This window comes from Nesoenas mayeri, assembly GCF_963082525.1.
Source record: "Nesoenas mayeri genome assembly, chromosome: 13".
Taxonomy (NCBI): domain Eukaryota; kingdom Metazoa; phylum Chordata; class Aves; order Columbiformes; family Columbidae; genus Nesoenas; species Nesoenas mayeri.
In genome coordinates, this window is record NC_137550.1 from 17,223,231 (window position 1) to 17,250,704 (window position 27,474).

The following is a 27,474-nucleotide window of genomic DNA, read 5'->3' on the forward strand; positions in this document are numbered from 1 at the left end:
AGATGATCTTTCAGAACATATGGCATAGGTTCTAGCTTTCTAAGACAGGAGGACCAAGAATAAACAGCAGGACATCTTCATTTTTTCCTGTTCTATATAGAAGCTGTGGACATCAGATTATTTTATTAATGGTAGCCTTCCTCCAGAAGGTAATATGTGATAGAATCAGCATATAATGCAAATAATTTCAATAATTAATTATATCCACTTAAATGTGTTCTCTTTGTTTGAATTTCTTTATTTCAGTTTTGCTAGCTCCAGTCCCAGACATCAGATCCCTCTATGCTTTCATCAAATAGATTAAAGAATCATCTGTTTGTGAAAATATTAATCATTTAATATGGTAGATTCATTAAACATTTGCTAAAAAGCTGCCTATACCAAATGAACTCATATTTCACTTAGTTCTTTGAAGCATTTCATCTCTTCTAAAGCCTTCCAGTCTTACAGTTAAATAACTATTGATGATGAGTAATCTTTTCTACTTTACACAAAGCTCATTCTTGAGATTCCTCAATGAGTCCAAACCATCACCAGGGCTACCCTGCTCTACATCTTCAAATATTTTCTAATTGTCTTTTTCATTCCCTAAAGAGCTACACGTGCCTCCAAAGAACACTTTCTTAATATAATCTCAGAGTAGGTCCATCAATTTTGTGCTTGCATAAGTGGGTTCATTTCCCATTCCACTGCACTTTGCCAAAGTCATTTTTAAAATGCATCACTCCGTTCACTTAATTAAATTCCCACTGTATTTGTTTCCTTTATCTCTTCCTGAAATAAAAATCCATCGCATCTTTAACCTCTTCCTTAACTGGCTTATAAATTCACAATGCATCATAGCAGTGAGTGATACGTACTTAAGGAAATATGATCACAGATATTCTTTAATGTATTCACATTATTGATTGGTTACACTTCATTCAGTAGTGTTTGAATGTGAACCTGTAAATGCCTTCTAAGAGAATCTTTCCTCTTCCCTGTTACGTTTTATTATAGAGGACTTGCACAGCATGGTCCGCAAAGGTGGGCTGGTACACTGAATTAAGTTGATAGTGACCAGCAAAGGTCAATCAGCATGTTTCTGTAGCAAAACATCAAGATTCTCTTTAATTTATGATCCAGCTGTCAAATGAATTCAGCCTAGATGTGCGTCTGAATGCTCAAGGCACATTTAATGTCAAAATCTAAGATGAGCATGCAGAGAAAACATTTTCACAAGAATGTGAATATAAAAATATTCTGACATTTATTCTGGGTTTTGAGAGTTTATGACAAAAGTCATCAACCCAGAGATTAAGGATTAAACGGCTCAGAGCTGTTACAGAAGCAAAAGTAGCATTTTCCACAGTTCTGTCCTCAGCAAAAAGTGAGCGCGGTGCTGATGTCAAGCAACAAAAAAGCTGACCCGTTCGCTCGGACTTTTTTCTGTTGTCTATATAAGCTACAGGCTGTCTGGTTTATGGATACCATTGTATTTTCCCATAATTAACAGAAACCTGGTGTCACAGACTGATCGCCTTTCCATACTTACAGAATCGCAGGGTTGTACCCCTAGCGCGCTGTGGAGGTTCAGAGAAGTGTAGTGTGAGCAAGATCTCTTAAGCCATGTGTGTCTCTAACCTCGTTTTCTACCTGAAATCATCAATATTCTAACCAACATAGTCACAGCTGGGTTTTGTTTGCTCTTCAAATAGAATTGGTAACACATTACTCAAGATCTAATCATATTGGACTGCAAATTATGTAAAACTAGGTAATTTGTTCAGAATGATAAAGTAAATTTGTCAAAACCTTTTATACCACCCAAACAGAAATTTGCCTATGAGGATTTATTAGGTTTATATTGGTTTACCTTCACATTTAATGCTGTTTCACAACAAATTGCTGATACAGCTCCAGTAGCACTCGGTACTGAACATTTCTGAGGAAATTACTAAATAGCTTCTTTTTCAGTTTGAATAAAACTTCCAAGAAACATATATTTGTAAATATTCTCAGTGCTCTTCATTGATATTATGATGGCCTCAATTATTTAGAAGGATGTAAGTGCTCTGGTTTGCATAATTTCCGTAAGACTATTGAATATTTGTAGTCTTGAAACATTTTTGTATAACAATAAATAAGATGATTTAAAATTGTGAATATTTTCTTTCTCTATAGCAAATAAAAATCTGATTAAGTTTTGTTAGTTTTCATTTGTGTTGTACACTTACAGGAATATTTTTATGGGAGGCAAATATGAGAAATTTAATGTGGCTATACAGATTCGAATCTCCAAAAAGTTATATTTTTAAATTTTTGGCAAACAGAGGATGAAATTATTTTGGGACAAAGTTTTGGTTGACATGAAAATAGCTCTTTAAAATTCCATGCACACTCAGGGTTACATCTGTGCTTATGATTGCAGTATCAAGACGTAAAAGAGAAAATGTGAAATAATTACAAATACATTTTAAAAGTATTGAGAAGACATCATAATAATGCCTGAGTAGCACATATAAATAGGCAGTGAGACTGCGGATTGGTTAAACCACAACAAGATTGGTTCACAAATGATGCGTGTGTCTTTCTAATAGTAACAGATCTAAGAAACCCAGTCACTCATGTTCAGTACCACCTGTTTCTCCACTCAATATTGACCCTGCCAAACCTCCAGGGCCTGTTCCATATTCATTAGTAATAGCAAACTTTATGGTCTAGTCAGCTCAAAATGTTTCCTTCTTGTCTGCAGAGTGACAGGAGACTTCTCAGGATGTGCCAGTTCTCAGAACACTGAACACACCACTCCAGAAATACATAATAAAGGTAAAAGTGGAACAGGATCCCATGAAGAACTTGTTCAAGTTTGCTATTAGCAGAACTCTGCCATCCTAAATCCATCACGTACTCTAGGTGTTAGATTCATTATTGATGTTTTAGATGACAGAAAAAAGCACTTTTAATTTGATGATGATAACAAGCTGGGAGGGATGGCAAGCACTTTAGAGGCCAGGAATGAAATTTGAAGTGATGTGATGAAATCAGAAAAATAATAAGTAATTCAATGGCATTAAATACAAAGTGACACACAGCTACAAGACAGACAGAATAACAGAAACAATTATACAGAAGATGGTCTGAGAGTTAATGGACCAAAAATGGAACACACGTCCACAGGGCCATAATGTACCAGGAGGTGTGTGTAGGTGCACTGTGCGTAAGATACCTGAAGTCCCTGTACTAGTGTGGCTCCGCTGGAGTATTACAACAGATTTGAGCACTACATTATAGCTGGATCAACTGAAGGACATCCAGAAAAGAGCAAGAAACAATGAGACTTTTCCAACAAAACCTGTGAAGAAAGCTGGAAAGTACTGAATGTGTTTAGCTGAGAGAATATCAAGGGGAGAAACGAGTCAGGACTTCAGATGACAACTGATGTCATCAAAAGGTTAGCAAAGAGAGCAAAGCACTAATGTATTCTCCGGTACAATAAGTAATGGATTTAAGTTGCCACAGGGGAGATTTAACCTGCGCATTAAGAACATGCTGAATGGCAAGAGAGTTTAAGTGCTAAAACACAACTGTCGAGAGAAGCTGGGGATTCTGCATCACCGGGCTATTTTAAAAACAGGTTAGGCAAATGGCTGTCAAACATTATATAGATAAAGCTGAATCTGTCTAGGATTAGCAAAGGAAATCAGTGATCTCCTAAGGTCACATCGTTCCTACTCTTATGGTTTCGCATCCTCCTTCAGATTTTCTTAACAACTCTAAGACACAGACTAGTTATTATAGATCGCATGTATTGAGCTGAACACTGAGCCAAATTACACTGATTTTAACACAGCCTGATGGAATGTTATCACCAAACACCACTGAGTCAATAATACAGACAAATCCTTGAATGTAATGTCTGGGTTTTATTCAGAGAGGGAAAAAGCTTTGGTCAAAAGATAGTTACCCTTACTTTTATTTAAGAAATACACAAGGTCTATGGAGATTGTTGAAATGTAGTTCAGCAGCTTTAAATATAACAGATTTGTGGTTCTCTTTTGCCTTTCACTACATTTAAGAGACAGTAAAAGACTGCTAAAAATAATGAGTTTACCTCATAAAAGTTAGGCGTTAAAATAATAAGCTAAAGGCCATGAAAACAAATGTCCCTTGGAGATCTTATCCATCTGGACTAGATAGAATATATAGCTACTGTGGTTATTTTGCAAACGATGTTAACAACATTCTCCTAAAGTTTTCACGTTGAATCTTAAAATCCACAACACGTACCATTTCTGTTCCAAAGATTCCCAGACTTCAGACTCACATCTAAAACTCACAGATGGCCTTGCACTGTAATGGACCAAACCAAATCACTGACTCAGGGAAATATTTAAGCAACAGTTAAATCTATCTTTATTCAGCAAAACTTTAATATATGCTTAACTTTAATAGTATTCACATTTAAAACAAAAATCTTTTTTTCACATCTATGGGCTTTCACGTATGCTCAGAAGTACATTTATTTAAATTCTTACTATAAATATGAAAGAGGCCCCTGAAAGAGACCAACCCGTACATAACCTGAAATGTAGGATTACTTGGGAGCTAGAATGCAAAGCTAGATGCAGGTGTCAAGGTCAGACTCTGACATAAAACTGCCTTATCCATTAGCATTGTGAAGTGCTGGTTTTTACTCTCAAGCACAGTGGTTATATCCGTACCAAATTTGAATGGAAACGCATTATGTAGCTTTTCAAGGAAAGAAAGCCTGGCTGATTCCATCAATATGAGAAGAGCAATTTTAGATTATTGTATCTTTTTTTAGTTGCTCAGCACATAATATTCACAGCTTACTTTGAAATTACTTTGTCCTACTTTAATGTGGCTGATCTAATTCCTAAAGCCCTAATCCAAAGTTGTAATTGATAAGCATCACATAACATTTACAGCAGAAAATTAAAAATCTATACAGCATCCACGAGCAATGTAGCTTTCTCAATGAATGAGATGTGTTTGAAATGAGCTGCTGTTATGGATAAAGAATAAATAAGTTAATTACAAAGAAAGAGCTATCACTTCATGGCTATCTTCTTAAACAACTTGGTACTCTGCAGCAGTCAGCAGAGATCTGGAATGACAAGTACCTTCCCAGAGCAAGGGAGGCTGGGAGCGTTATACTCAGTGCTGAAGGTATAACAGGTGCCATAGTAAACAAACATGGTATCTATCAAAAAAACCCATACCCTTTATGTGATAATAACAAATATGCAATGATACAATCACCTCAGTGACACCCCCAAAATGGTAGATTATTGAACAATACACATACTATGAAGTTAATTTTTCTCTCCAGTCCTCTTTTCCAGCGTAGAGAGACCAATACAACACCAGGAATTTCCTTTAATTCATAAAAAGGTGATGAGGAAAAGAGATGTCCAAAGCTATATTTACTTTAAAACACATCTCTCTTTGCTTTGTTTGTAAGACCTTTGGTCCTCCTGCTCTTCTCTATATTTTTCTGTTTTAAATTTGTCAAAAGCATGATAGAGATGAAAAATGACAGATTTAAAAAAATATAAATTTTATGCAAAAGAAAGATACAATGTAAAGACAGCAGGGGTAATATTCTGATTTTTAGAATCTTCTCAGGACTTAATATTTGGTTCATGGAATAAGTCAGCCATCCAACTGCTATTTGAGCACCTGAAACCATCTCAATCAGAATATGTGTTATTTTCGTTCAGCTGTTGTTTATTTTGTATTGTAAATCTCTTGGTACCTGTGGCTTCATTTGTAAAATCCCACAAGGTATACATTTCAGCATTTGAGAAAGCCTGGGATTTCTTAAGTCATAATGATGCTGAAAAGTTCTCATCCTACCTTGTAAGCACCAATGAGACTCCCAAAAAAAGCTACTTCCTCCTCCAGTGTTCTTTGCAGGGCCTGAACCTCTCGACATGTTTCATGCTTCTTAACTAGAGATGCAAACAAGTAGGAGAGACGTATTTTCCCCATAAGTCAATTGGTCCAGTAGTTGGAGTACCACAGTGTCTGGTGAGGGCAATACTGTATCTTCTTCCTTCTTTTTGAGCCACTAAACTTCCTGAAATGCGTATTTCTCAATCTCTCTCCTGTTGAAGTTGGTCTTTCAGCATAAAATCATATATTTTTGCATTATGAATTAGAATTTTAGCCTACCAAACCAGCAGGCCAAAGAATTGCTCTTACTAATTTTTATCCAATGACTATTTATGCATTGTATTCAAAGCAGAACAGCAGCTTGTACAGCAAAGGCTGAAGTAACTCCATCCCTTCAAATCCCACAATGAAGTGTTCAGACATTCTCCTTAAAGCTGGGAATCTTGGACTTAAACTCTTGCTCTTTGTCAGCTAGACAATATCCATCCAGTCAACATCTTCCATATTTCAGATGAGTAATTCGGCCCCTGAACTCTTGGATATAAGTGAAGAAATTCAACTCCAAATGGATTTTTCTTCTGAACATGACTGGAGAATTCATAGGAACAGACCAAAAGAGTTCCTTCACTCAAGGTTGAGGTAGACTTTGCAGAGGTTGCACAGCCTAGAAAGGTTCTCTGTGAACACAGCTGTGTTGTGTGCCTGCCCTAGATGGATCACATCTGCCAAGCTTCTCAATGTGTTTTAAGTTGCCACAAAATTGACTTTAAGAGGAATGACAGTATAAGTATGTCCTGCTACATATACTGAAAGCAACTAGTGATGTCGATCTTATCTAATGTCCCTCTGCTTCAGTGGTCACTAATGAAGAAATATAGGAGAAAGAAATTTCTATCATACTTCAATGTATGAAGGAGCTGATAGTGTGAATAGATATTTCTCTTCGAGAAGGCTAAAACCCATATGTGCTTTTTACCAGTTGTCCGTGTCGAGTTTTAAGATAATGGTGTCATAGACTATCAGTCTTTTAATCTGTCATTGAAGGAGGTTATAAATAGGCTGCAAGCAAAATGTTAATTTTAAATAAAATACAATCCTATCTTTAATCAGCTAAGTTGTAACCAAATTTAAATTTGATTGTATTTTCTTACACCTTTTACTCTTCTGGATCTGATTAGTATCAGAATGAGAAATGACAAAATATTTGAGCAAAACATAACTGAATATTTCAGAAGCCAAAGAGAAGAGGAGAAACTCCTATTCCTTAGCACCCTGCCTTGTTGTGCAGATAATAAATCTACAATTAGGTCAAGGCATTTCAGATAAATATGATTTTCTGAATTTAGTGATTACTTATGTAAACCATAGAGCCTCAGTCAAGTGATGAATCTGAGAATATCACACATTCTATTTCCAAGGTTTTTCAAATTGTTTGCTGCTGACTCTATTTTCTGCCAAATCTATCACTGTTTTGTTTATGAATCATTCATAAGCCATTCCTAAGTTACACAAATGCATTTATTATCAATAACTGTTTGCCAGGTAGCCTGGGTATATAATTTTCTTTCTATGCTTTCCTTGTCTTTGACCATTTACTATGGGACTAGTGATTTTTCATGATTTCTGACATATTGGGTCATCTAAATCACATAGAGTTATTTCTTCTTTTTGACAGTGTGACTGAGGTTTTCAGGGGTGGGAGGGGATGGAAGATAAAAGAAATATATGAGAATTACAAATGAGAAAAAGCCTCTGGGATCATATAATCTGCCATCCTGGAATAAGCTATCTGGCATATAGTCCAATACTTTGCATCTGAGAGTTGTCAGTACTGGATCCTTCAAAAGAAGGCAGAAGAAATCCGCAGAGGGAACATAATCAGATGACTCACATAGATCTTTGTGTGAACTCTGCCAGTTAGAGATTGATGAACATCTTCAAGTAGAAGTCAAAATGCTTTCTTTTGCTGCCATCATTATTAATTCTGTCTGTGGATATTCCTGATACTTTTGCACATGTCAATTTGTTTTCAATTTGAATTTTTTGTTTCCAAATAACAGGTAACAAATACAGCTCTTTTTTTGGCACAAATGCTTAGTCAAACAGTCATTTACAAAACATTCATAATCAATACATTCAGCAATACAGAAAAGCCGTCAAAATGACTACATGTGTGTCTAAAAGTACTAGGAAAACAGACTTGGTATTTCTAGTCATGAAACAGAATTTTTGGACTCTTAACTAACAGCAACAGTATGAATAAAAAAGCCTCTTGGATAATAGAAGAAATCCTTAGAAACTAAGGAGGTTTGAGGTTGTTGTTGTTGTTTTTAGGAACAACAAAAATGTTTTCTTATGAGCAGGTCTGAGTTTATAGTGGATTGTTTCTGGGAAAGAATTAACACAGAGGCCAGGTTTGATTACATGTTGCTTATCTTTCAGCATGTGGTCTTTTACCATAGAAATCTTGAAAGGGTCTTGGTCTTACATTCCTAATAATCTGAGTAAAAACATTTCCATTAAGATGTACTGTGATTCTTATTCCCTCCTACTTTTAGCCATGCAAAAAATTAGGCATTTGGTCAAAACACAGTTATTTAGGCTACAGCTTGGGACAATGCAGAGAGATGGGCTTATTTTAGAGTCCACCTGAAAATAACAGTTGAAAACCGGAATGAATCACTCCTGTCTCAGACATCTATCTTAGATATCTTATACAACCTACTTGCATCTTTTTCTGTGTTAATGAGCCAAATTTTTTGACCTGCTAAGTACCCTCAAGATTCCTGTGCAGACCGTAGGAGTTAAGAGCACATGACTGTACCCAGGAGCAGCTCAGTCTCTCTCAGAATAAAGCTTTAAGGAACAGAATTCTCTTTTAATAATAATCTGGCAACAGCTTATTGAAAAGTGGAAAAACTGGGAGGTAGGTGTTTCTATATTTCCATTAGTATCACTGATCAAAGATATATAAAATTCGGCATTAAGTTCTTTTGAACTCTCATTCCCAGGAAACACAGTTCAGAACAATGTCCCTCTGTCTTATCAGAAGGTTTTACAATAAGACCCTTATTAGATTGCAATTGATTCGCAGCAATGTATTCATTTTTAGTCAAATTAGAAGAACCTTTACTGTAGTGCCACAGTTCATGCTGATACAATTAATGTGATATGTGAGCATTTCTATTATGAAAATCCTTTCTTCCCTGCTTTGGTTTATAGCTCAAACATAAAGGACTCGCATGGCACTGGAATTTGTCATGTGAAGTCTAAGCGCAGGCAAGGGTGTTATTCTCTGAAACAAATAATAGTAGAAAAACAATTTTACTGTTTTCCCCATACAGGAATATAATGAGGTGGGAGAAGCTGGAAATGTACGACTGGAACTCACCACTTGTCCCATCAGATTGGCATTCTTTAATTGCAAATGATTATGTAATATATGTGAGGACCAGGAAAACAGGTAATCTGTTCTGTCTTCACTGTCTTCATTGTGCCTGATACAAGGATACGAACCAAAGACATGACCCCATATAGTTCCCATTCTTTTCATGCATCCTTGATTTCAAGGAGTGAACACGGAAAACAGTTACAGGGAAATGCAGCCATATCCCGATGTTGTACAGACTGTGTGTGCTCACAACACAGTCAGGAACGATCTGCCCTACAGGGAGCACCAATGGATAAGTGAGAAAAGAAGCTGAGTGTGATATAAAGTCAGGTTAACAGAAATAAGCTGGGAAAGAGTCATGAAACTGCAGGTGTCCAGATAAAGAATAGACTAAAGCATATCTTTTATTGTCCACATCTAGTTTTTATCCTGGATTCATGCTTTGGGCTATATTTTTAACTCAGTGTTAATGGAAGTTGCACAAAGCTCAGTGCTTTGCAGAGAGAATGCACTCCTGTATCTTCTTTGTGGGCTTAGCGATGTATGCACTATGCTATACGGTATAGATTTACTAATGCAAGAGAAATAGTGAGAACAGCACGAAGGTTAAAGTTGCCATTTCTCCATTTGTCTCCTAGTTTTAAAGCAAGCTGTCAGTTTTACCTTGAGAAATGCACTCATTGTTCCTTGAGCACTGAAAGTTGTTGTAAGTCAACCAACAAAACCGTGATCATGTGGTTGCTCTGGGAACCGATCTCAGTTACAACTCACCTGGTAAAATAAACAAACACTGGTTCCCAAACTTGGGGTGTTTTTTTTGCATTACTACATGGATGGCACTTGTTTAAACAAAAGGTAGAGGCTGGAATGAACTAATGGTAGATAAGATTTCCTCCTTTGTCATCACTGAAAGTCTTGGTTAACTTAAAATATTCTCCTGTGTTTAAGACAGTTTCTAGAACCTGCTTCCTACACAGCTTCAACTTACCCTTTGCCTACAGAGCACAGCAGTGCACAAATTGGAAAAAGGCACTCCTGACACAGCAACCACTTCTACTTGTAGCATGTTTGCTCCAGCTAGTAGTTGCAACCACTCTTTCTCTTGTACAACTGACAGAAGACCGCCTGATTTGCTTAAAAATGCTTTTGAATGGAAGGTGCTGATTTATGCTAAGGACTTTGGTTTCAACAAATGCAGTTCCTTTTCCCTCCACCCTACATCCCTAAATACCAATTCTTAATTCTATTCTACCTCTCATTTGGCTTAGTTAGAAGAGTTTGAGGGATGAGGGAAATTAAAAACAAATTGATCGCTCATTACTACCTCTGATCGTCTCTGGGATGATTCATGAGGGGCCACTGGAAACATGCTCCAGACAGAGGAGGTTCTTAACTAGAGCTGCCACCAAGAAAACGTGTGGGTACTTCATTTGCCAAGCTATCACCTTTCTGTGAACTTTCCTGTATAGATCTTTGCTGTTCTAAGTCTATTCAATCTAGTTATTTGGGTATCGCTCAATACTGAAAGACTTGCTCTTCTTTGGGAAATCTCCTGAAATACCAGAATCCCCATTAGAAAGGTTAAAAAATCCTTATATAATTGTATAAAAAAGTTTGTTTTGGGGAAATGGAAATAATTTTCTAACACAAAATGGTACTAGCACTGCATTAAGATATCAGGATAGTCTCAGGAATCTCCTGGAGTTGAGAGACCTTTGTTGTTCCACTGTCCTTCATTTTTACTGCAAAAGCATTTCCTGAATACAAAAGCCAAAAGTGTAATTTGAACAGGGCAGACTAATTTAAGCATTAAATATTAGAATAGCCTGAGTAGCAAACTTCAGTATCATGGGGTATGTACAAAGGAACAGTAATTGATTTAATGCGGGAATGGTGTCCATAATCAAAAGGAAAGCAGGTAACTTGGTGTATTCTTCAGTCAAGCAGTAGCTGAAAACAATCTTGCAACAAACGATATAAATATATATATATATACACATATTTTTAAATTCCCACTGGGCTTAACTTTCACACAAAGCTTGAACTACATTTTCCAAACTACCAGACATCATCACCTGTGCGAGTATGGATTTTTCTAAGAAAATGTGTCTCTGTAGAACTTAACATACACACTCTTGGAGACAGTTTGGGATTCAATCCAGAAATAATTGCTGATGATGGAAAGCTTGCTATCCATTCTAACAGGAGCTGGATTGTTCTCTTAGGACTAGCTCTTGCCACAACTGTGGTAGATATTGTATAAGGTCTGTTGATATATATTCAACCCTGTATCCTGATTATTAAACAAAATCATTGTAATCAAATAGAGATTGCAGCTCTTTTCAAGATTCTTGCAATTTCTCACCTAGCATTCAGAGTACCAAACACAAGTTCCACTGAGATGCAGTGAATTAAATTATGGATAATCTTTATATAACAACTTCAACCACATAGATTTATAGGAATACCCAAAACTGTACATGCTGTTCAGTCTTGAAAGAGAGAAAAAAAAAAAAGCAATGTGAAAAGCCTTTAATGTTGTCATATAACCTTGAATTGATTTGACTTTATGACTATCTCCTATTTATTTTTCAGTCGTAACATCTCAGCCAAACTATTTGAAGCTGATCTTTTTTTTTTTCCGTCATCTTACTTGTGGAAAAATTATCAGTAAAGTGAATCCTTTTATCATATTCTACACAGATTTAAGTACTTACTAGAGAAATAACTCTATTCCACTTCCATTATTAAAGTGAAGTCTAGTGTTTTTTTTCTAATACACACTTAATTCAATTCAGACAGCTTCTAGTCAGTGTTTTATGGACATAATCCCGATTGCTGCCAGTAACGTGAACATGCCCCTTACATTTACAGAACCTGTAAGAATTGTCCATATAATCTGACAGCTGAAAATGTTAGAAAATTTCCAATTACTTGCAGAAATTAGTACTAAGTACATGATGTGGACTTTTGGGAGCAACTCATTTAAACTGATCTTTGTTTAACCTTGTGTGTGTTGATTCTAGAGAATTATATGTATCCAAAGGCAGGTTTTCACTCATCACTCCTTCTCCCACATGAAGATTCAAATGTAGGCGCATATTAGCAGATAAATGACTTATGAGAACGCATGTTGCCATATGCTAAACGAGGATATAGTTGTCCCTAATTTCAGCACGACTGTAACACTGACACTGGCATTGCCATTCTGCTACATGGCAGCAGATGTTCAGAGCATTAGAGGTTGGCTTCCCAGTGAGGGAGAAAGCAATGACACAGAAACTGGCTAAACTCCTGTAATTTACTAAATTTACTCATATATGGAGAGTCTGAACTTAGTCATAGAACTTGCAGGGCAAACACAGCTCCAAAAGAGATTGAAAATGCCTCTTGACACCTGCACTTAGCCTATTTTATTGTTAGTTTTGCAGACAGAAAATAACGTCCTAATTCTAATTCAGAGAAGTTGGCAAACTTTAAAGAAACTGACCCAAACTTATAAGTAAGTGTTGAGGTTCTCTACCCAAACAAACAAACAAACATATTCATGGTAGTTTTTTGGAATAAAATCACCATGAAACAACTCAGAAAAACTAAGAAAAAAAAATCAGTGAAAACTTTCTTTCTGATATGAAAGGCAGATTTATGCTCCTAGTTTATCATATTCTGGGCTTTTTTCATCATGTTGCTGTCATCACACATAATAGCTAAAATCATTCATTCATGTTTAAGACAATTCAGTTAATTAAGAATAAACTTAATTCCTGAAGTTAAAACACAAAGACCACATATAAGCAAGAACATGTATATGGTTAAATATTTTAATCAGTCATATGTTTGCATATGCTATTGGACAAAAATAATTTAAAGTATGAACTTTAATAGTTTCTAGGTCTGAGCATTTAACCTGATCTCCAGAAGAAGAACATGGATCTTTGCCTCTGCTCAAAGACAATGACAGCTCTTAACATCTGAAAATCAATCATGGAATATACCAGACTGTAGATGAATGAGTCTCAGTCTGAACAGAGAAGTACACAAATTTTGGCATTTGCGCTTCAACTTCTCTCTGTTCTAACAATTCTCTATGGCCTTATTTATTTGTCATAAGAGCTCATAATGTGTAAACAAGTTAAATATGCCTACAGCTGTACCTTGGGTCTGTTGAGCTGTGTGTCTCACCTCTAAAAAGAAAACCTGTTCGTATGAGTATTTTAGAAGTAATTACTGTTTGCTTGTGGCATACTCTCTGTGGATGTTGTACTCAACGCCAACATTTTTCAGCTAGCCACTGATCCTTTTGTTCTCATTTGGAATGTAATGGAGACCTTGCACAACATTCTACTTTATTCTAATCTCACCAAAGCTGGATTGTAAGCTTAATGCTTTAGGTAGGTTTTTGGCTCTTGGACAGTCTTGAAAACCTGGGACCCAGTTTCTAGGACCAGAAGCAGAAAATAGAAGAATCGAAGTCCCAGCTTGTATTGAGAGACTGGAAGGTTTTATGCTATTTCAAATAATTAAGTAATTTTACACTAACTATATAAGGAATCCACCACAATTTATACAGTAAGTGATTTTATATATTATATTTCAGATTTCTTCCAGGAGAGCACAAAACCCCCAGCCATTTATAATTTATTTTTGTTTTATTTAAAGAACAGTAACGCAATATGAAGCTTGATCTAAAAGGTAATAACAAAAACAATCTTAGAATGATACCCACTCCAGTTAATTTCTCATGTGCAATTTTAAAATATTTTGTATAAAAACAGTATGCTCATACTCCATATAATTTTTACCAAATATTTTAATATAAATGTTTCTTGATTTATGGAGGTTTTTAAAGGTTTTGTTCTGAAATCCATAACAATATTTTGATTATCATTTTCTTCAAAGACAAAACCAGCATCAAAGTACCGAAATTCCTCCTGGGACAGAAACTTCACTTTCTCAGCAACTCCAGATTATTTACATCTAATATCCATATGCTTCCAATTTGTATAAATAAAGCATACAGAATATACTAAATTTCTTATCTTTTTCATCTTCAGCCTCTTATTTTTTTTTAATGGTAAACAAACAATTTTTAAAATGCTTATGTATCCCAAGTATAACACCAAAAGCATGAAAGCAAAATTGATCCAGAAAACATTTAGCAAATAGAGAAAAGAGATAATTTCCTGAGCTGAAGATACGAGGCAAGTAGGACCTGAATCCAGGAACAGATGTGCACCAGCTGTTTATGCATTTTAATTTACTTTGAAGGCTAAAAGAAATGACAGAATTCACCTCTTTTGTGCAACCTGTGTGCTTAGTATTTCACCCCTTCTTCAAAGAAATTACCTTAATCCACTCAGGGAGTCCCAGTAAGTGAAGCTTTATTCACTGGCAAAGCAACACAGCACTGAGCTGTACGTGACAGGTGGAAGGAATTGACACCATGGTTTATTGAGAGTCCTCTGAGACATCCTTTCTAAAAACCATAGCTGGTAAGAATGGAAAGAAAAACATGATCATTCCCACTTAATTACTTTGCTAACTTTTCTAAAAGTCTTGTAAAAGGCTCTGCCAGCCTGTACACCACCCCAAATCCAACAAAGTGGGGAAAGACCCTCCTGCCAGACTCTGACTGACCACCCCACCATTCAGCTGTAAAAGGCTTGAGCAACTCTCTCTCTAAAGAGATGCTTCTGTCTCTTTATTAACTATTGTTATTATCAATGGTTTCTTAGAAGGAGAAATGGATTATGGAGATTATATGGGACTTGTATACCAATTATCTGCTCTTATACATCAGTGACATTCTTCTGTTTCATACTAGCCTGGCTGTTGCCTTAGTGGTTAGATACTACACTTTCCTAGAAATAGTAAAACACAAATCTAAGCTCACGTTGCTTTAACCACAGTAGGAATTTTACCATAAGAGCTCAGGCTATTTTGGGAATACCAGAGAAAGCAAGGTTGTGATATCCTTTCCTAAGATGGCAATCTATGTTCTACAAAGAATGAAATCTGTTCTATTAATTATACTCTTCTGCAGCTCTGCATCTTGTAGGCCTGTATCCTCAAAGGTATTTCATTATCTCTGCAGCCAAGAAATGTTCCATAGCCAGTACTCAGCTTCCCACTGACAAAAATCTTCCGATCACTGCAAAGAGGCTTTTCTTGAGTAAAGGTTGTCACAGACTTTTAAGTTGTTGCTACCAACTGTCAGACTGACTCTACAATTCTGCGATGGTTCCCTTACCACTCTACACACCTTCATAACATGCTCAGATGATGCTCTGCAAAAATGCAGCTGGTGATGGTTAAACATCCCAGAGTTAAAGGCTTAGTTCTGCTCATGGATCTCATCAATGTCAGCGTGGTTATAGTTTCAAATCATGTAGTTACCTGTGGGTTCCCAGTTGTCATTTCAAAACTACAAGTTTTGAAACAATAAGTTATAGTCACTCCACTCTTAACATAAAGATGTACTCTGACACTTGATTTGCTCTCTGGAGAGTGACCCCAAACTACAACCAGATGGCTATGAGGCTCCTGCTAGGTCTGACTCATGCTGGCCAATTTATAAGAATTAGAGATCATAGTATGACATATTTCACAGTCTCTGGGGTTAAAATTTGGTATGAAAAATGTAACTGGATCAGCTAGTGAGAGTAACTTTTTATATTTTATTGCATTGTGGTTCTAATAGCATTAGAAGATATTGCACTCAATTACTCAAAGGTGAGAAAATTTCAGTATGAACACTTTAAACCACAAACAGAAAGTGTTTGGAGTAAATAAGGGGTAATAATATGTAGGAAATCTGGGTGGAATACACTTCTTAAGCTGCTGTGGAAGAAGAGTTCTTTTTTTTCCTGCTGCAAGTGATGAACATGATTATTTTACTGAGAATAGGGGAGAAAATGGAAACTAAGCAAACAACTGCAGTTCCAGAAATTCTACTTCATAAATTATGCTGATAAGGGAAACGTAGCTTGGTGATTTTACAATGCTCAAGTTTCAAATTGAATTGAAATAAGTAAAAGTGCTTTGTGTGCATTGCAGAGCACTTTCAGGAGGCTGTTTCCTGCCTTTCATGATGCAGTATCTTTTAATGAAATAGGTGTTTGCTTTTTCGCTAATGTAATGCATTTTATCTAGAAGATCTGACACTGCACAGGAATAGGAAATTAACAATTGAGCATCATGGTCCTTTTAGTCATTTATACTCACAGCAAGATTTGAAAAATAAAATTACATTAAAAGCTTTTAGATTGTATCTTCTTTAAAATTTTCCTTTGCTCTAACACTTCCCCAGTGGCCCAAGTTTATTCTAAATCACAAATGCGCACATAAAAGATTCTGCCTAAACTCAGCACGCCTCGGATCCTTTTCACTGGAGAGAAGAATGAGAAAAGCTGACCGGAGGAGATGTAGTCATGAATTCATGTCAAAAGATCTGCCTTTTGGATGTTAATATAGAAAATTCCCGTCTCCCTTATTTCTGAAAAATTACTATAAACATCCTACTTTTTCATTTTAATCTGAATTATTTGCTGCTTTCCATGACAAAGCTACTACATCTGCTAGGAACATACACCACGCTGTTAGTGTCTTTGAGGCCATCACTTTACCGCTTGATGACAAAACACTGAGCAGTTTTTAAAGGCAGATGTACCTTCTCAGAAATGGGCCTAAAAATGTGCACCTAAAACCAAAGCAAAGCTGCATTCTGTTGCATTCACACAGTCAAGCCTATGGCAATTATTTAACCACCAAATTGATTTTTTTTTGGCTTGTACATACAGAATACTCTTCCTTCCTAAATCTGTGCAAAATGCCCTATTTAATCTCCTGTGTTTTCCATATATGAGTAAGCTGCACCACACCATTTGTTTCACAAATGAGATTTCATCATTTGCTCCAGCAGAATGTCTCTGACTTGTAAGATATTGCATATGGATTATATGCCAAAACGTTTTTTAGTCATACAATAGGTCTTTAGCAGAAAACCAGTGGAGAAAACACAGTGTTATTATACCAGTTCCAAATTTTCCTAGTTGGAATCTAGAAATAGGAAAACACCGACTGTAATATAAAATTCTTTCCTACAATAACAGTCTTTGCCTCTTCAAAATTTCAAGAATTAGTTTTACTGTAGTTTAAAAAATTTACAGCACTGAGATTTACATCTTACTGTATTTTTAACATTGAAGAAAAAGCTCTCAGATAAAAAAAATGAATTGCTGATGATTAATCTTAAATAAAAAGATTTTTAAACTTCAAATTCTATTAATAAATTAGCAAATACATTACCTGCATGTGAAATATTACAGTGAAAACACCCAATGTAATTCTCCTATGAATTTAAGGAAATAGAGATTCAACTTTCAGATTTTGTAATATTTTGCTAAGATTTCAAAAACATTTTCTTGTAAAAGTCACAGTTTGGAATTACTTCACTAGATATATTTATTTTGAAGACTTTTAGTACTTTCATTGTTCCTGAAAGGAAACCCTAACTGGAAACTGGGAAGTCAAATATTGTGCTTCCTGGTACTTACACCAACACTGAGCCTCACTATCTTTGTATATTCTGGGAGATTCAGAATCCTGGCTTAAAGTCTGACTCAAAAATCTCTGAAAATCATCCTAAGGGAACAATATTTATTGGTATCAAATGCTAAGAAATTAAGCACAAACATAATGTGACTTGGATGTTTGTAAAAGAAAATATCACTTAAATGTAAAATTATAATGAAGAACTGAAGTTATAATGAAGAACTGAAGTTATAATGAAAAACTAAAATGAGTTAACACTGTTCTGAATAAAGACTCATGAGACACACACCTCACCTTTATTATAGTTTACTGTGACTATTAAATTTATTTAAGACTTAACTTGATTAACTCAATTCCCATTTTAATTCTAATTGGAAAAATTTTATTTTTTACAGCACAGAATAATCTCATGCACTGTGATCAGGTAATGATCTTCCTTTGAAATATATGGAATTTCCAGTTGTTTGAAATTACAGCATAGTTATAACAGAGATGATGGTGAAGCACTGTTGATAAATTCTACTGGTATTGCGACTGTTGCCCATACAGAGGCTTGAAGCCAAATGGATGAGGCATCAGCACTGATGCCAAGAATTAGCGTTTGGCAGAGATTGAGATTTGACTCATGGAAATGTTCCTAAGGGAAGAATAAATACTACATTGAACGTCACAGCCATCGCTGCTGTAGCAACTCCCAGTGGGTTGCCTCAGGAAATGTCAGTGAGGTAGGTCCTTGCCTGAAATTCTGTGAGTGACAAGCAGGGGACAGGAAAGAAATGGGGGGATATTGGCTGAAAGGGCACGTTTTGACTTTCCCTCCAGCATCAGAGAGGCCTTGTATAAGTGTTCCACGTACATGACTCAGAAGACAGGGACAGCTACTTTCTCTACAGCTTTTGTGGACTTTATGTCAGGTTGACAAGACATAAATTGAGATCAGTTGGGCCTCCACCATTACTAAACTGTCATAATTCAGAGAATCGTTTTCAACAGAGAGGAGGAATGAAAGACAGAGAGGTATGCACAGAGATATGAAATACAGAATTATTTACATCAGAGACAACTCTGTCACAAATGATTATTAAGATTTACCCAAATGGACAGAGAAAATCCCTCTGTACGATTTCTCTCCATCATACGTGGAACATTTATTTACTCATTCTAATTAAACTTGGTTTAGAAACTCATTCAATGCAAGAAATAGCCATAATAGATCTTCTGAGGAAAGGCATTTACTCTAAAACATTTCCAGACAGTATTCTTAGCATGGGAAGTAGTTAAACAGCATAAGGAAATCGAGATACACAACAATGAAGTCTTCCTTTTCTGTATTGGTGACACTAGCTTGTTCTGATTATCTGAAGAAAGAAACACTAGAGCTTCCTATTTTGGAGCAGTATCTTTACTAAGTTACATTGGAACAGATGTCCGTGGTTCCAGTGAGACTAATGCCAGAACCTGGCTCATTCTGTTTAACCCTTTAGATGTAAGTTTATTATATGCATGTAAATGACCTTGACTTGACGTAGAAATAAATAACTCAAGATCTAGATAATTAACTGCAATATACATTGTTCTTTTTCATAGACTGAGCACAGCAGAGTAAATTTTAATTGTGATGCTTAGGGATTTTCGTTAGCAGTGAAACCCCTTGTGCACTGAAATGAGAGTATTCTCTAGAGAGTGCAAAAGCAAGCAAGAGAGAATATGTAATGAACTGAGCTCAACAAAATGAAGGTTAGAGCCAACATTCATGCAGAAAAGAGGTCACCTTAGGAAGTTGCATTATTAAATATGAACAGGAATATATACACCTTGACAAGCAGCAGGAGGAAATCGCTACTTAGTCCAAATATAATAAAATGATAAAATGTAGGTGGATTTGCAAGCCAAAATACATCCTAAAGAACAGGAATTTACTGATTTACAAAAGAGAAAATGACTTTATTGGCCAGATTCTTGGCTCTTACGACTATCAAGTACCAATTCATGCTGATTTGAAACTGACACAAAGAATTTTTAGGAAATGCAGGTGTGAAATGATTTCTCTCACCAATCAAATGGAACTCAGCAGAGCTATTGCTACAGAATTTACAGAAGGAAGAATGATAGTTTTATGTTGCAACAGAGCAAGAAACAGAAACAGATGTAAACTTTTAGTGAAGTTCATCGTGTGAATGAACTCAAAAAAATAACAGGGGAGAAAAAGCTCCCCAGACAAACATCATCATGTGGACAAAAGTGGACAGAAACAAACTGGATGATGATGATCAATCAGCACCATGAGTTACCTCAGGAGAGAAAAAATACAGTATGTAAACTCCAAACAATATGGGTGCTGAGAGCTGTGAACAGAAGCAAGCAGACAAATTATCGAAGAGAAATGACTGACAGAGAGCCTTGTGTTTACCTTCTAGCAACAGCACGTCTTATAGAGTGCAGCTACAAGTCCAGCAAGATGATAAAAGTTTAATAATTGCCTGAGGTCTTCTGAAGCAGCGAAGAGGCCACACTGAGCTGTCACAGGTATTTGATATTTGACAGCACAGTTATTCTGCTTCTGTATAGTCAGGCCCAAAGAGCTGTGGTGAATGGAGTGAAATCCAGTTGGTGACCGGTCACAAGTGGTGTTCCCCAGGGATCAGTATTGGGGCCAGTTCTGTTAAATCTCTTTATCAATGATCTGGATGAGGGGATTGAGTAAGTTTGCAGAGGACACCAAGCTGGGCAGGAGTGTTTATTTGCTGGAGGATTAAGAAGGCTTTACAGAGGGATCTGGACTGGCTGGATCAATGGACTTTTATTTATGTGAGCTCAATGAAAAAGTTATTTAATTCATAAATCGGTTCCCATTTCTCCCACTTCCTTCTCTCTTTGTATCTCTAGCATTTCTGTCTCTTTGACAAACATGTTTAATCAATTAAAAATATATTGTTATAGTTCTACAAAGTTCACGGCACTTTACAGATATATCAACAAGTACTGTCCATGGTGCTTCCTTCCAGAGGAGAAAATCTTAACTGGCCACTGGCAGAAACTAGACATGTCTGCTTCTAAAATACAGAACCTTGCAGGAGACATGGGAACAAGATGGTATGGAGAAAAGTCCAAACCTTCTCTATGGGTTTCTTTAGATCTACTGTGGACTGCTGTTAATAGAGAGAACATTTCTTTCAGAAGAGCACAGTGAGAAAATGTTAGGCTTCAAAGAGGAGCAGCAAGGTTTGCAAACTCAGTATGGCTTGAAATCTCAGCAGAACCTCAATGGATCTGAGACTCATCCAACTCTCTGCATTCATTTCTCCAAAACAGTCAGAATAATTTTTTTTGGCAGCTTCTTTGTCTCCTGCAGCTGACAGTTATTTGACACAGTTAATAACCACGGTGGGTATTGAAAGCCATCAGCCACTAATAACCTTCAGTGTTAGGCAGAAGCAGAGTAGTCTCTCTCTTCTCCTTGGCATAACAAGGAAAATGGTTGTTTCTCCATTGCAGGAATTAACCATATTTGACACTATCATTCTGATAGTGCTATACACACTCAATGATAAGTTACAGGTGCAAAAGCAGGGAAGTTTCTCGATGTACATTAATACCTAGGCTTTGAAAAATGTAATTTTGTTACTGAAAGCAACTTCTTCAGTCCAATATAAAATTCCAACCCCTTTCCCTTTTGCATGTTAAAAAATCAAGAAGTGAAATCTGTAAACAAGACTGTTCAAGTAAAGGAAACACATAATTAGACCTTAATTTTAGAGGAAGGAACTGATAATTGTGTGATTACCCTTCAGCTGTGGGAACATCTTGCACCAGTAAAGGTCCCATTGAATTATATAAGGCCACTTGTGGAGAAAGATAATATTCAATACAAATATTAGCTTAGACTCTTATACACTAAATTATTTCATCAGCAGTCTACAGCACATGCACTTGATCTGAAGTATCAAGACCATCATATTTTTCTGTTACATGCTCTCAAGTCAATGCTAGGAATACTGCCAAATTAAAACTGATAACACTTAACATGCCAATTATTTCATACATGGTTATTTTATGTATTAAAACTTGAAGTTGCTTCATTTAAAAAATCTAATTCTATTCTCATTTTCTGTTTTCTAGATATTTCTCTATTTAGGTTTTGTCCTCCCCTTCTTATTTGGTAATGGGAAAAAAACCCTCAGTACCTTTCAACAAACATGAAACTTAACTGCTTAAGTATTTGGATCTGTGGGTATCAGCCACCAAGAAATGTTGCAATTTCCAGGTTACAAAAAACAATGTGGCATGTTAAATTCCACACCATTAACTCCTTTATTTAGAATTGTAAAAGAGCCCAAAACCAGTTGAATTCATTATATAGTTCATTAAAACATAATTTTTACAAAATCTGTATCCACAGATTAAAACAAAAATATTTTTTCCACCTTTTAAACTGAAAAAACATTTATAGGTCTACTTGAGAAGATGTTAAATAACAAATTTGAAAGTGAAATAGATAAAACAAACAAACAAACAAAGAAAAACCTCCAACAACAACCAAACAAAAGCAATGTAGAAGACTGGAACATGTCATGCAGCTTGGGACAAGGTCAAATGAATACACAGAAACAACTCTATCAATGTTATACATACATTTTCCAAATAAGCAGTAGAAATTAAAACCTAGTATTTACCCGTTTCACCTGATCAAGATCGTCTAGTGAATACACTTGAACACTAAAACATTATTTTCATTCAAAATGATTATGAAATATATATGTAAGAACCTGAAATTTAAACACTCAGAGCAACAAAGCTGTGGGACAGCACTAAAAATAGTACAACTGTGCTGATTTATGTTATTCAAGGAATGGCCTTAATGTCCCCTATGTGATAATCGGGTGTAGAAAACTGTTCAAGTATTTCTTTCTGATCTATTTTTCTTCCCTTCAAGGAAAAGTTCAACATTTAGAAGTCTTATGTGAAGGTAGTTTCAAGACAAAGACAATAAATTTGCTGTCTCTCGCTTTAAAAATACAAATTAGTCACCTTCCCTCACCTGCCTGCAAAAAAGCATCCCTCCATCCGCACTTCTGCATCACCTGAAACAGCCTAATGATCAGACTAGACACAAGTTAATTTCTAACTAAATTGCCTCATGACATATCACAAGTCATCACATGTCCCACAGCACGGTGCCTCCATTATATGCAATGACATTACTAGGCGATATGTCTTGTTCAGAAAGTGCCATCTCTTTAATTGCCTGTCACTACAAAACATTCCTGTTTTAAATAACCCTGGCAACTTTCTTTTCATGAATCAGTTTCTACAGTTGCATGTTGAATCTTAGTGGAAAGGAATAACGTGTTGAGGGCTAGAAAGGAAAGCTGATGAACAGCTATGCCGAGCAGAGCAGAAATGGCCACATCTTCCACAATTACCTGGCCTCCAACAATGTTATCATGGCTGGAAGCTCGTCCAGAAGGACAGCTAACAAATGTGGGCTTTCAGTAAAGCTGTTGGTAAGAACAATTTGCTTGTGAAGGCCCTTGGTGTTCTTCTGCACGTCTCTGACATTGCTGCACCTCTGCAACTCTCGGTGAGAATCAGATGAACCAGACAGAGAAATGGGCTTTCCAGTTAAATCGCAGAGGATTTCGGAGCAGAGTTAGACCCAGGTGGTTTTGCAACCTCTGGGATTTCTCAAATAGTGTCTAGAGGAAGGGACTATTGATGAGATTATGCCTGATTCCTACCTATTTGAGTGAACAAGTCAACATCTCTCTCTCCGGCTTCTGTGCTACCAAGTACATGCAATGTCATGTTCTCATAGCTGTGGGCTCTCAGCTGGGCTCCTGGCAAAACTGAGCATAGTTGGGTCTGTCTTATACACATGGGTGTTGGGATAGTGTTTGCCATGTTTTCATTTGCAGAACCAGAACAGTTTTTAGGTTAATCCTGAAAAAGAAGGTAAAGTGAAACTAAAGGTAAAAATTAGAGCATTTTTGGGGGTAAAATTTGCTACTACCACCACCATAATTATAGACTACAGTGACTAAGGATATTTTAATGGACTGTCACCATCTCCAGGTTAGCTGCTATGTTGTGTAACGGTCTCATCTTTAATTTAATTTTGTATGTACATCATAAGCCTTCCCTTTCTCAAACCTCAAATTTCCATCTTCTCCAAATGTCTTCTGTGGCGCAAAAGAGGTGAACACAACTATTTGCACAAAGTTCAAAAGCCAGAGAAAGAGCTGTTTTCCTTCCTGCAGTGCGATTTTATGGGATCAATAGGAGAAAAAAAAACACAGGGAGGAAGACATTAGGCAACTTTTGCTCTCACCACCAAATTTACAGAGACCAATAAAAACCATTTTACACTTACAAGAAAAGCAACTAGGCATTTATATACTCCCATAACTGCGTAGTCTTTATGCAGCATTTCAGCTTTGAAGGCTACGGTTCAAATTTGGCATAAGTTACCGCCTAATAGAACTTGATGTCATCAGCTGTATCTCTAAGGCCTGTTTATTTCACATGTTGAAAGCATCAAACAGCTTGCCACAATTGGCAACTGTAGCTAAAAAAGAAGAGGACACAGCATTACACTATAGTGGCATTAACAACGTCCAAGTACAAAATCTTCTATGAAAGGGGCTGGCAGGGGAAGTGGGTGGGCTGTTTGAAATACAACAGCTCTACAGCCAATATGTCTCAGACTTGTCTGTAGCCTCTCTGAAACTTTAGCCAAAACGTAGTCAAAGTTAATTATGAAACAAGTGCTTTGCTTTTTTTCTTCTCTTCTCATTTAACATTTTTAGCCTAACTATATTTTTCTAGTGTCTTTCAAGCCTCCTTACTTCAGTTCATCACTGGCACACCTCCTAGGAACATTTTATAGACTAGATTTTGAAGTACATTTAAAAATCCAGTGGGCATACCAAAAACAAATTCAAAGGCAGTGACCCAGTTCTAGAAGTTTCCTATAATCTAAAACATTTTTACCTGAAGAAAGCAGGAATTACAGGATCCTACATTGGATACATGTTCCACAGAACCCATATAAGAAAAAAAGCAATATCTGGAGAATGAGACGGATTCTCCCAAGAGTTTCAGCCTGTCTCAGCTTGCTATTTCAGTCAGACTTGTTGACTTTGATGATATGAAGTTAAGTTAAAACAAGAGTTCTGAAAAATCCCAGCTCACTTGTCATTTAAACAGGAAGAATCTCTTGCCAATGTATATAATGAGGTCTCTGACCGAAAATTAAACAAGCCTTTTTTTGTTGTTTTGTTTCTATTTTACAAGGCTTAGGGTTTTTGGATGGCCATTTAGCTGGTAATGATATCTGTCATGAACAGACTGACTCACTAGGGATTTAACATAAGCCAGGTTCATTTTATAGCAATACCCAGCTTTGGTACTTCTGATAAGCTTCCATGACAATGGAACAACTACAAGACTTGAAAATAAATAATGCTTTAGTCAATTAGACCTTATTTTTAAAAGGATTCATGGCTATTCAATGACTGAAAGTAGTTTGGCTTTTTCTTTCCTTCAGTAATTATTCTGATGTATTCCTTGTAGTTGAGATTTTTCAAAGGGATTCCTGTGATAATGAGCTTGATAATGAATGCCACTATTTCCATTGCTAAATTAAATTTCCAAAGAGCTAAATTACCTCAAGATGAAAAATGCTACAGCAGAGGAAAGCTTGGGAAAGTGTGGAAGCCCTTAACACCGTGGGATGGTTGGTCAATACTGGTCTAAAAACAACCATGAACATAAAATATGGTTTTTAAAGTATAAAAGTAATTAAGAAGGAAAAAATGAATGGAAGCTGAAAGTCATCTACTGCTGCTGAAAATTTTATCCATATTCTTCTGAGGGCATTACAAAGGTAAATTATATAAGGGAAAGATTTTTCAAAGACACAGAAACACAAATAAGAACTCAAGTCTCATTAAAGGCTTTTTTATCTGTTTCAAATAAATCCATTAGAAACAAATATAGAGCCTCAATTTATGGTGAAATGAGAAACAAATTGTTTTCCTCATAACATTATGAATTGCAGTGCTAAACCAAGGAGAAGAACAATTTAGATAACCCTATCACTCAGACAGCAGGAAAAAAAAATCAGGGTTTTTTTTTACATTGAACAAGTGAGTGATGGTAATGAGAAAGGTATCAAAATGACAGTACAGAGACATTCATTGAGATAAACCTACCCATAAGGAAGGCACCCACAACATCATGATGATGATTTTTCAGCAAGATCATGACATACAACTATTTGACATTCTTCATGAAGAAATTCCCTAGAGCAGCATTGAGCACTTAGCAGCACTGAGTACTTTGTCTTAATCCAACAAAGCTCATAAAATACATGGAACAATGATTTTAAGCACATTCTTAAGGATGAGAAGGTACTGTTTGATTTGCTAGACAGTGGACAATTGTGCCTGTGCAGATTCCGCTAATGATGAACTTGAAATCTTAATATCATTTCTATCTAACTTTTCTGCCTGACAGCAAAGTGCCTGGAATATATGAGGGTATAACCAAAGTATCACAGGCATGTCTAAGAACTTTTCATTCAGGCTCAAAATATTGCTTTGCTCTAGTTTACCTAAATGGTAACAACAGGATTTAAAATAAGTCATCTTAGTCCTTTCCCTGCTTCTCACCACAAATCCGCATTTCTGGCAGAGTGAAGAGTTGCGTTCATGTTTAAGAAACATGAATCCCTTTTGAGCTCTCTAGAATACACAAAACTTCACACAAACATCTGGTTCACTGGAACATGCTCTTATTGTAAGCAGAAGAGCATATGCCAGTGTTGCCCAACCTGGTGATACCATTACAAAGCTGCAGATTACCAGTTCCATGGGAGGATGGACACAATCCTGGCTTGAAATGCTCCTTCATATCTATGATGATCAGACTACATACAGCTCTGAACTCTGGGAGAGTACATTGAACTTTGCAATTCCAATGCAAAACTCCCCCCCCAAAAAAAAACAAACCAAATCCACAAAAAAAAACCCCACAGCCAACCAACCAACAAAATCAAACCCACAATTTTGAAATGTCTCCTTATTTTAGCACTTTAAAAATTCAGAGATGCAATAAAACCTGAGTAAAACCTGTTCTCAGCTAACTGATAGTTCTAAGGTGATTTAATATCCTCAGATGAAAGTAGTCATATAAAAAGTGACAATAGATTGGTATTTGTTATTTCCTGACTTACACACAACTTGTTCTCATTTATGTGGCAGCAATCTGAAGAAATCTCAGCATGGTTTATTGGTGGGGAAGAAAGGAATCATTTCCTAAGTGCCATGTATACAGGGAAGGATGTGTTAAACTAAAAGAATTGCAGCAGTTAAGGTAGAAAGAGAGCAGAAGTGTTTGAACAGCAGTAACTTTTCATAGGAAAATACTGCATTGCATTTTCTCTGTGCATCTGAGCTGCCCCAAGTCTCCTCAGGAAGTTAGATAAAAACTTAAATTAGATGTTGTAGCAGTGAAGGGCCAGTCATTCTGCCACAGGAGGAGAATGGAAAGGAAAAACAATGAGGAGATGCAGTAGCTGGAGGTTACTTTGTGGACCCCAGCTTGCTGTCCCTGTTGTCTTTCTGTGA